This window comes from Pleurodeles waltl, chromosome 1_1, assembly GCF_031143425.1.
Source record: "Pleurodeles waltl isolate 20211129_DDA chromosome 1_1, aPleWal1.hap1.20221129, whole genome shotgun sequence".
Lineage (NCBI taxonomy): Eukaryota > Metazoa > Chordata > Amphibia > Caudata > Salamandridae > Pleurodeles > Pleurodeles waltl.
Window position 1 is genome coordinate 883,857,627 of NC_090436.1, and position 12,302 is coordinate 883,869,928.

The following is a 12,302-nucleotide window of genomic DNA, read 5'->3' on the forward strand; positions in this document are numbered from 1 at the left end:
GCTGTTACTAATGTTTTTATACTCATGTATTTATACATTTGTTATGTGCGTTTATGGCTCACTGTAGCCGAATAAAGTATTATTGACTGACTGACACTCAGAAGACAATAGTAAAAAAAAACTCATCTTTTAGAAACAGCCTCAAATGTTTTTGGTAAGCACCATTACTGGAGTGGCACTTACCAGAGACAGTTTGAAGTAAATGAAATTTGTAGCCATCATCCGGCACTACATACATCATGGACCCAAACAGAACAGGAGACCTGCAAACACCAAGTGCATCATCCACAATGTCTATGCAAGCTTCATCATTGGAAGATGTTGGCGTCACTGTGCTCCCAAGGTCTTCTGCAGCATCACAAGAAGCAAGGCAGTGAAGGAATCAGTGGTGTGGCAGTTGATTGACCTTCCAGCTGGTGAAAAAAATGGAGTGTACAGGAGGTGATGGGTACTTTGTGCCAAAAGATGATTCACACAGTGAAAAATAGCCAGTATTCGATGGGAACCACTGGACTGTGGAAGCACCTGAGGGCTATGCACCCAAACACCATAGCACATGCAGAGTTACAAAATAAATGAGCGGTTGAAAAACAAACAACTGCACCAGATGACATACTGCAACAAGAACAGGAAGAAATTGATGACAACGTGTAGCATTTCAGGATATACTGCAGAGAGTTGTATACTGTCATGAAGTAAATGAAATAATAGAGTCAAGGGCCATGGAGCAGCACCTGCAAACAGACCACGAAGACTTATGCAAAAAATAAATGTACTAATAAAAAAAGTTAACAAATAACATAAAAAGTATATAAAAAACAGTCAAATACAGTAGTTAAAAAACTGTTAAAACAAAAGAAAAATTGAAGTAGGGACTGGAAACTATCTGAAACAAGAAAAAGTTAAAAAAGCACAAAAATACATAACAAAATAAGCACTCTGTTCTACAGATGGAGTTGGGAGCTCGTAGAAATTTGGGCATAGAGTTTGCAGGCCAGGTCCTATAGTGAATTCACAAACACATATGGCCAAAAGCTGTGCTTAATAGAACTGTTGGATAAATATGATAAAATACTACAGGAATTCAATGAAAAACAAAGGTTAAAGTGATGTTCTGGTTATGTATGGTAATAAAATCTAACTTTACATAAAAAAAATCTTAGAAATTCACCGAAAAAACATAGGTTAGAGTGATGTTATAAGTAAGGTACTAAGATTTTAGCTTACATTTAAAAATTCTAGAAACTCACTGAAAAAATGTCTAACGTGATCTTATATTTTGGGGTTGTAATAACTAATGTTTAAAAACAGAAAAATACTGAAATTCAACAGTTATATTTAGTGAGCTAACTATAATTTGCACCCTGTCATGCCCTGTTTATGACCTCACACATCATAGTGCAGGAGAAGCACCATGGCCCATATTTATACTTGTTTTTCATATCAGAGCCTCACCTGCTTCTGGTGGTGGAAGTCATAGATTGATGGCTTCCCACAACTAGGTCATCGTTCAATGTATGACAGAACATCCACCTTACTGATCATACTTTGATTCTGTTTCGGGCACCAAGAAAATACTTGCAGTCCTGATCATGAAACCAAAGAGCCGACCCCCAGTCACTGGAGAAAACTCCTGTGGTTTCAGTGAAGGTTCAATTGGCCACCTCTTTGTAAATGTATTTTTGAAAAACAAAACACTTTGCTGAAGGGCATATTAAACATCACACTCACTCAACATAGCTTCATTGCCTTCAGTGGAGCTGCTGCAGCATCTGCTCTCTGAATTCACATAAATCTCCACCTCTCTGGTGTAGAGGGAAGGCATCAGCCCGCTGAACTGGTGGACCAGTTTACCATCCTCATAATCTAAATGAGGCCCTTTGTTTAAGATGAGTTTGATTATGCTTCTGAGGAAAGCCTGTTCTTTTTAAAAAGATTTTGGGATTCTATGCATACATTTAATAGCATTGCCTTTCATTAACATGCCAGAGGCAAGAATCAGTTTGAGGTATAATAAACCAGCAATAATGTTACCGCACAGTTTTACACATTCCACACATTTTAATCAGCAACTGTATTAGTGGTGCACTTCACATTAATGAACTACTGCCAACTGGGAAGAAAGGCTGAATAAGGCTGCTTCTACTGTTACGGATGGTTTCAGCAGATACATGCTCCCAGTAGGCGGATTTGTTAATATTAAAAAGGAAGGCGTACACCTGTAAAAAGGGTTTACTTTGAGTTGTCAAATCACAGTTTTTAAACTGCTCCAGTCATACTAAAATGGTAGGCCTGAGGCCATGTTTGCACTGCCACTGTAGTGGAAGGCACAATAGGTGGGTCAGACCACTAGCAGCAGGGCTGGCTTTAGGGCGGTGCAAGCGGTGTGGCCGCACTGGGTGCGGACCTGGATTGGGGGCGGGGCGCTGACCTCAGGGTGCAAGTGTTTAGCAATGACTTACGAAACTTATGATTTAATAGCAGGTGCTGAAACATTCCTTGTGCATCCAGTCTTCAGGAAACAATTAAAATGTAAAGATAACTCTTGTGATTAATGTTCTTGCAAGAGAGAGAGGTGGGAGTTTTGTCTAGCGGCAGCTTTGACTCACCATAAAGTAGTGTAGAGGGTTAATGTGCCTACTGCAAAGAACAGAACTATATTTTACCTGGGTGGATTAGTAAAGGGGGCCTTTACAAGTGCTTTAAAACAAATAAATGTATGTGAAAGGGGGGCTATGGAGAGATGAGGGGCACATTTGCCAGATGGTAGTGTGTGAATCTGAAGAAGTGATCATAAGGTGCGGGGGGCGGTGCCAAAAAAGACTGTTGCACAGGGCGCCACCAACACTAAAGCCGACCCTGTCTAGCAGCATTCAACATACAGGCCCTACATACACCATGCAGCATATACTAGTGACTTATAATTACGTTATATATGTCAAAGAGGATTGCAGTATTTCAAGCATGTTAAAAAGGGGAGTTGAGCCACTTCACTAATCATTAGCAGAGGAAAAACTGCACTCAACTGATTTCTCCTGCCAGCAAAAACAGATAGGGTGAACATTTGGGGGCACACCAGGAAAAAGATTGTCACTTCCTACAGTCCCAAACTAGTATTTTTGAGACCTGGGAAAACAAGTCCACTCATCCTAGTAGCTCAACTTAGAGTTCTCTGGGAAATATGCGGTGCCTTTTTAACCCTAAAAAATGCTCAATTGGATGCTTACGACCTAAGACAAAGCCCTAGATGCATAAATTTAAACAACAGTTTTGAAAGATATTCCATATCCAATTATTGAATGGTGTCTAAAGGAAAAGGCTAAAAGACCAAAACTAAGGTTGACTGCACTTTCTACATCAATTTTCACAGACCTAATATTTCATTATTTGGATAGAATAACCCCATAAAACACGTACCATTTTGTCAGATGACTATTCGGCCTGATTTGGTACGCAATTTATGTTTTAAAGCACATTCCCCTATAAGCAGAACATTTTCTCGTGGTTGTGGTTAGTCAATTATTTTTATTTACAAAAAATGAATAGAAGTGATAAACCAGAATCATATGTCTTACCTAATTCGAGCACCACTGTTTCACGTTTTGACTGGCCTGGCTCTTCAAAAAGCCTAGAATTTGGGCTATTCTTTGTTCTTTGTTAGTTTTTTCATGGCCTTGCCCCAGAAACGTGAAAGTCTACTATTTTTCCTAATAAATTACTTGTCTTGGTCTTCCCTGGTAATGTACGTTTGAACATTCTCACTCCTGGACTATTCCAATAGTGTTTTAACATTTTTTTTAAAAGAGCAGCACTTTCTCATTTGTTCTGGGTTCACCTCTATTTATTACTCATTGCTTACACGCTAGTTTACCATTACAGCTCCATTTCATATTATTTAGTTTTCCACAGAGCAACTCCACATGATAACTACGTACGCACTGTTAACGTGTCCCACCACACTCCTTTTGCAATAATATTTTTAAGACTTTTAGCAGTGGGATTAGTCACTCTATCTTGACTTTTGTAATTGTTGATTTCACTTTCAGCGTTCTTAACAGTGGAAAATATTATGTTTTCATTCTTGGCACTGGAAATATTGTTAAATATTTTCTGTGGCTTGTGATGTTGATGGAGGCACTCCTGAGTAGCCATGCTTCGCCATTGAGATTAGTAAAATGTGTGCTTCACGTCCTGTAAGCTTTCCAGGAGCTGACAGCCTTTAGAGACTTTTAGGCTTGTGGAGGTTTAAGTGCAGAGTTCTAGCGTGAATGGTCGGAAAGGGAGGGCAAAGTATGTCTTTCCTTCATACAGATTACACAGGAAATCAAAAAAGGCAGTAATTGAAGAATGATATTGTGGTCTTTTCTTACAACTCAAACGAACATTCAGTTCTAAGTATACCTGCGATATTCATGTTCAATCTCTAAAAACAATGAGCCATATTGATGGCAAAGTGGTGTGGTGTAGTACAGCAAGTTATCTTTCTCCATAGTACTGCATCATTGGGATACAGCTCACTCCTGTATTTTCCACCTGCCCTGGCGCACAATGGGCTCCCTAGCGGGAACACAGACACCCTTGTGCCATAGTACAGGGGTGCCTGCATTGCATGCAGGTTTGTTTTTGTGCAGGAAGGAGCACTTTTCTGCACAAAAACAATCCATGCATGCAGCACACATAGAAAGAAGAAGAAACAAGAAGAAAAATAGATATTTCTCCTTGCTACCCCTCCCCTGGTAAGGCATAAGGTTTTGGCACATCCCCAGGTTTACAAGTGCTTGCAAATCTGGGACTGCATCAAAATTCATGAGAGTTGCATGCAAACACCCAAGCAACACCCATGGAACGCCTTCCTAGGGCAGCAATTTGCGCTTTGTTGTCTACTTCATATTTTTGGAGCCTGTCAAAGCCACACGTTGCATGGTGCAAGCATGATGCAAACTGCAGATAAATATACCCCAATGGCTCTACTGCCAAAACAAGAACCATATTTAATAAAGTGCACCCTTAACACATCCCTCCTTCTAATGAATTAATGGGGTTGTTTCCTTATCCATTCATTATGTATTCATCATTCCTACTTGATTCCTCCTCCAAAAGGATCTGGGCAAAATTTGGCATGCTGAATCTAAAACTGATATAATTTGTCCAATTTATTTGCAAATCAAAAAACAGCTATTCAGTGGAGAATCTAAACCCATATATATATATATATATATATATATATATATATATATATATATATATATATATCACCATAGTTAGGACCATGTTTCCATAGAAAAACATTTTTTGGACTTGCCTATATTTTTGGTGTTGTTTGACACATCTTCATGAAATTTTCGGCAAAAAATGTGCAGTGATTCTTGTTGTGCACAGAAAGTTTTGGTGTGGTCCGTCAAGCGGGGGCTGAGGAAAAGTGGGGGGTAAAAAAATATGCGTTTCCCATGCTGATTCCCATAGGAGTTCTGAATACAACTACAGCCCGAACCGCTGGACAGAATTACAGCAGCTACATTTTGTTACGCAGATTGTGCCTTTTATTATTTGCCGAAAATCCGTTCAGTAGTTATTGAGAAATGTTAGGAAATCCAGATTTGTATATCTCTGGCCACAACGATTGCGCAAATAAATGACAAGCTTGTGCAGGGAAGTGCAGAGCTCTAATTTGGCTGCCAACACTTAACCAAGAACTATAACTATGACCTGCGTTCTAAGGTCACTATAACTTGCATGCTCGCCATGTACTGCTAATTACCCTAGGTATTACAGCACTCATGACAACTTTTATAACATCACCAAAAATATCAATGAAACATCAGAAGACAAGTTATTGAAGAAAAAACTATGCATGGCCGGGTCGTGAGTTTAGTTACCTTAGGACATGAGTTATATTTACTTGAAATAACTCTAACTGCTGAATTTCTATGAATATACAAATATATATATATATATATATATATATATATATATATATATATATATATATATATATATGTATATATCTCTCTCTATATATAGATTTATATATATATATATATATATATATATATATATACATATATATATATATATATATATATAGCTATATATAGATATATATTTAAACTACTAGGTAGTTATAGTTAGGACCTAGTATGTATAGAAAAATAATTTTTTGTTTTGCTAATAATTTTGGTGCCACTTGATGAAACTTCACGATCTTTTCCAAACAACGTTTATGCATAAATCAGCTGCTGTCTGTAAAGTTTCAGGGTGATCTGCCTGGAGGGGAGAGAAAACGCATTTTCCCTATTCATTTTTACATGGGGATTTTGAACAGCGACAGCGCCAAAACTACTGGATGACATTACACCAAATTTGGCAGAGAGGTAGCACTTGGTCCAGAAAGAGAACCTTTAGTTATTTGTGTAAATCTGTTCAGTAGTTTTTGAGAAATTAAAGGAAATCCAGATTTGTATATGTAGGGACGTCTATCTGTAATGAATCCAACTCGAAGTAGCTCTGTGGAAGAGATGGAATCAATGTGATTGGCTGGTCGCAACCTGTGGAGAAAGTTGTGGCTGCTATCTTATTAATTGGTGCATGGCCCAGGGGGATGGAAATAGGGGCAGTAAACAATAAAAGGGGTCAGGGTAGAGGTACTCTGACCCCTTGAGGCTCACAATGTGTGTCTGAGGGACCCCTTATGAGTTTGAAATGGTTCTAAGCTCTTTTTTTTCCATGATCGTGGAGTCGTGACTCTGTTGCGTCCCCCTGTGTGGCAGCCCCCTGTAACATCGCGGCAGAGTTACAAACCCTGGTGAAAATAAAAAATACACATTCAAACACATACACTTGCTGACAGACCCTAAAAAAACAAAGAAATTACCTGAAAAAAACAAAGGTTACAGGGACCTTATAGTTAGGAAATCGAATTTAAAAAAACATAGAAATTCACTGAAAAAAACAAAGGTTACAGGGACGTTATAGTTAGGCTCACAATTTAAATTTACAAAATCATATAAATTCACCTGTTATAGTTAGAGTTATCTAAAGTAACTATAACTCTTGGCCTAAGGTAACTATAAATCGCACCCTCGCCATGCACTGCTATTTATCCCACAAGTTATGGCACTCATGACATCTTTAATAACATAATTGAGATTATCAATGTAATATTTGCAGTTAATTGTTTTATTAAATACTGTGCATGGTGGAGCGTGAGTTATAAACAGCTCTAGTGAGGTGGTGCTCCCCTGGGTCGAACGTCCGCAACGGACCTGATTGATTATTTTATTTCAGCCCCGGTGAGGTGGTGGTCCTGGGGCTTGTGGTCCTCAACAGACCCCCTTCATCATTGTATTTCACCTTTTGGGATGTAGTGGTGCCTGAGTCTGCGGGGGGGCAACACAGCACCCTGCCCCCTAATTTGTTATCAATTGCCCCAGGGAGGTGGTGGTTCCCAGGTCCGGGGCTCTGCAACAGACCTCCTTTGTCATTTTATTTCAGCCATGGGGAGGTGCCAGTCCCTGGGCTATGAGGGGGCTTTACGGGTCACCCCCGCATAGAAAGCAGATTCAGCCCTGGGGAGGGACCTGTGCGGGGAGGTCATACAGGCCTCCACTCTTAAAAGAACTCTTCTACCCCGGGGAGTTGGTGGTCCCCAAGGTGCTGGGGGAACATGGCCCCCCCATTTCTACTTCAATAAAGCCCCCGGGAGGTGGTGGTCTCCGGGCTTCAAGTGCATGAGGAGGGGCACCGATGCACCCTCCCGTTTTTCAAATAATGCTCCAATGGGGGGTCCTCCTGGGACCCCAGCACCAGAGCTAATAAGTCCCTTTTCTTATTTTGCATCTGTTTTTCAAGATGGCTGTCAACACTTCCTTGTTGAAATGTTGACTGCAAATCAGATCAGAGCACAAAATCGGGAGGGTTTGTGGAACCTTCCTGTCCCTAGATACACAAATTAGAATTTTCTGTAATATCTCAAAAACTACTGAATAGATTTGCACCGAAATAACAAGAAGGGCACTTTCTGGACCAAGAGCTACCTTTCCGCCAAATGGTGTAATTCCGTCCAGTAATGGTAATATGTTGGGAAAAATATTTCTATGTTTTTATATATTTAAAAATAATTGCACAGAGTACCACCATACTTCCTAGGAAGTACAGAGGTACTTAAAAAATGTAAAAAAAAAAAATGCTAAAAAGTTTCATAAATACACTGTACTACACTCTGTTTTACAAATATAGTATACTACAGTGCATTTTCAATTTTTAACATAATTAAATCTTCATAAAAATGCCTATGGAGTACAGCCTAATACTACCATTTAATTTATTTTTTTAACTGTACAGTGCTCCCTAAACTTCTGTAAACATGTATAGACAATTATAGATACATATCTCCATCATCACTTTTATAAAGTTTTAAAAGGTAGGCAACAACAATACCACCTAATAATTACCTAGATATAATGCCCTAACCCAGACGTTAGCAAACATGTGCTGAAAGTACATGGCTGCCTTTTACATATGTAAAGATATCCATTAACCAAGCAAATGCTGTCTTCTTATTGGCATGTACCACAGTATACTGCGAAGTTACCACTGTATACCTTGGCACAATATATTACTTAGGGGGTCATTCTGACCCTGGTGGCCGGTGGCCGCCAGGGCCACCGACCACGGGAGCACCGCCAACAGGCTGGCGGTGCTCCAACGAGCATTCTGACCGCAGCGGTTCAGCCGCGGTCAGAAGCGGAAAGTCAGCGGTCTCCCGCTGACTTTCCGCTGCTCGTTTGAATCCTCCATGGCTGCGGAGCGCGCTCCGCAGCCATGAGGATTCTGACCCCCCCTACCGCCATCCTGTTCATGGCGGGAAAGCCGCCATGAACAGGATGGCGGTAGGGGGGGTCGCGGGGCCCAATGGCATGGGCCCGGCAGGGGCCCCCGTAAGAGGGCCCCGCAAAGTATTTCAGTGTCTGCCTTGCAGACACTGAAATACGCGACGGGTGCCACTGCACCCGTCGCACCTTCCCACTCCGCCGGCTCGATTACGAGCCGGCATCCTCGTGGGAAGGGAGTTTTTCCCTGGGCTGGCGGGCGGTCTTTTGGAGACCGCCCGCCAGCCCAGGGAAAAACTCATAATACTTCTGACCGCGGAGCGGTATAATGGGGGCGGAATTCTGGCGGGCGGCGGAATCACCCCCTTAGTGTTTTAACACATATTTTTAACACAACTTCCCCTATTTACACCTACTACAAAAAATGTGCATTACACCTCTCAATCTATATTCCTGGCACCTTGCATCTACATCCCTTCACCCACTTTCAAGCTATGCGTTTCAAGCACCACACTCCATTCTACATCACTCTACTTTATGCTACTCCACTCTACATTATTACACTCTACGCCACTTCACTCTACATTACTCCACTATATGCCACTCCACTCTCAGATAATTCAATGTATGCTACTCCACTATACCCCACTCCTCTGTAGACTACTCCACTGTACACCACTCCATTATATGCTATTACATTCTACACCACTCCATTCTATGACATTGCAGGCTATGTCATTACACTGTATGCCCTTCCACAACGCTATTTCACTGTACGCTATGCCACTCTACGCCACTCTACTCAATAACACCACATTATGCTATTTCACTCTATCACACTCTGCTCTACACCACTCTAGTGTATACCACTTTACTGTACTCTTTTCACTGTATGCCACTCCACTTTGTGTCACTTCACTCTATGTCACTTCAGTATATGCTACTTCACTCTATGACACTCCACTGTGTGGTAATACACATTACATCACCCCACTCTACGCCACTCTAGTCAATGCTACTCCACTCCAATGTACACCACTCCACTATACGCTACTACACTCTATGCTATTTCACTGTACAACATTCCACTCTACGACAACCCACTCTATATTTTTCCACTATATCGCACTCCCCTCTACATCCCTTCCCTGTACATCACTACACTCAATGTTATACCACTCTGCCAACTCACCTTTATGCTACTCCAATGTATGGCACTCTATGCTAGTACTCTCTACGACACTCCATTCAACTCCATTCCACTATATGACCCTACACCGTATGGTGCTTCACTCTAGGCTATTCCCCTGTACGCTACTCCACTCTATGTCATTGCACTCTTCGCTATCCCACTTTATGCCACTCCATTCTAACACACTCCTCTCTACGCCACACATCTGTATGCCATTCCATTGCACACCACTACACTGCATCTCAATCCACTCTATACCACTTCACTGTATGCCACTGAATTATATGCCACTCTACTGTATGATATTCCACACTATGCCACACCTCTCTAAATCACTCCACTCTCTCCCACTCCACTGTACACTATTCCACTGTATGATGCTACACTCTTCCACACTCTACTCCACTCTACTCTACACCTTTCTACTATACGCTATTCTTTAAATCACTATAAATGTATTTATTCTTTAGATAGAAACCAAACTTAAACTACACTACAATTATAAATTGTAAACTTATACTCATACCTTTTATTTATAATTTACACAGCACCATACTCCCACTGTTTCATCCCAATAGATTTTGACAGGTCAAACCTGCAGAAAAGTATGGAAATTTAACGGAGGAAACTGCCCGATCGTTACCGCATGATACCGATGGTGCTGCATTATGCATCAAAATCTGCATGTTAGTCCCCATTACGCCAATGATTGAGGGATATTTATTGTCCCCAATAAAATTTACCTCATCCTGGTTGGGTTTTATAGGACCATATTAATCTCAGCCTAAACGCCGGACCATTCATAGTGGGGACTTGGGTGGGAGGGGAAAATGCAAGGAAAGAGGACAAGGATCAAACATGGAGACACGAATTGCCACATCTAAATTTCAAAATCAGAAAAAATCTGTAAATGCTTAAAATCTATCAAAAAGTTTATATGCCGCTTAGTTCCTCTGTTCTGTCTTTGCAACCCGCCCTACTCTTCAGGCTAAAAGGACATAAATGCACACAGATTAATTTAGGTGAGAATTACTACAATTTGCGACGGCATTAGCATGTATTATGGGTCATTGTTCTGTGGAAGCATTAATGATACATTCCTACACGAATACGAGCAGAAGATGATTAGAGAGAGAATTGTTTCTATGTATGCTGACAGGGCTGCTGAGCATAATTACACATTTCCTATCAACCTATTTGGAGTTTGTGCCATGATTTTATGTAAATTTTGAGCAACTTCATTTTTGAGGTTAAATGCTAATGTGTATGATTTCGACATACACACTTTCATGGGTACTAATGGACACGCGCTGAGATGAAAGAATTTGTATTCAACAAGCGTCGCAGGTACCATCAAGTAACCTCTCTATTCGAGAGAGGTTGCAAATCATAAAGTAACACCTCAGATTCTGAATATTGACTCTGAATTGAATATATGAACTACATCTCCTGTTTAAAAAGTCCTACGTTACAACAAAAGTATCTGTAAAACAGGACAAGGCTATGGCGCAGTGTTTCTGATTTTGTATAATATATTTTCAGTTGAAGTTTTAATACCACGTTTTGAAGACTGGTCTTTCTTTAAGTTTTCAGAGGAGGTATCATCCCGCACAAGTTTCGTCATGCAAGCTGCTGTAAGCTAGGATGACCACCTGGCACTGAGGCAAATTCTGGACAGGACTGTAAAAAATTCAGGACAAAGGGTCAAAATCCAGGACAAAAATTCAGGACAAAGGGTCAAAATTCAGGAAAAAAATTCAAGAACAAATGTCAGTTTTACAGGCACATCCAAGAGAGGCCATGCCACACTATGTTCTCGGTGCATTTATTTACCCTTTTTAACATAGCACTATTTATTCACTGAGGTCTTTTTGTGATTGCCTCCTGGTATGCTACATTCAGGTGTCACATTACGTCCTTGTTCAGTAGTAAATTGAAGAGAAAGCAACAGCAAAATTTTGATTATGTTTATGAACATTTTAAAACCCCTGGCAAACAGTTTGGGAAACATTAAGGTGATTAACCTTATGCTAGTTTTAAACAAATTGAACAAAAACATCTGGCTTACCACAACCGCCCATGGAATTTCAACCTAAAAAACAGAGCAGATGGTGTGGGCGACAGTCTCACACCTAATGTCAGGATGCGAGGTACCCATAAATTGTCTGTAGTCTCACAGCACTAGAGTGTATGTCCGGGACTCTACGTTTATCTCAGAAATGGGAGTCTGGACTACCAATCAAAGATAATAAAAGAGGAGGATGAAATTGAGATCAAATGGG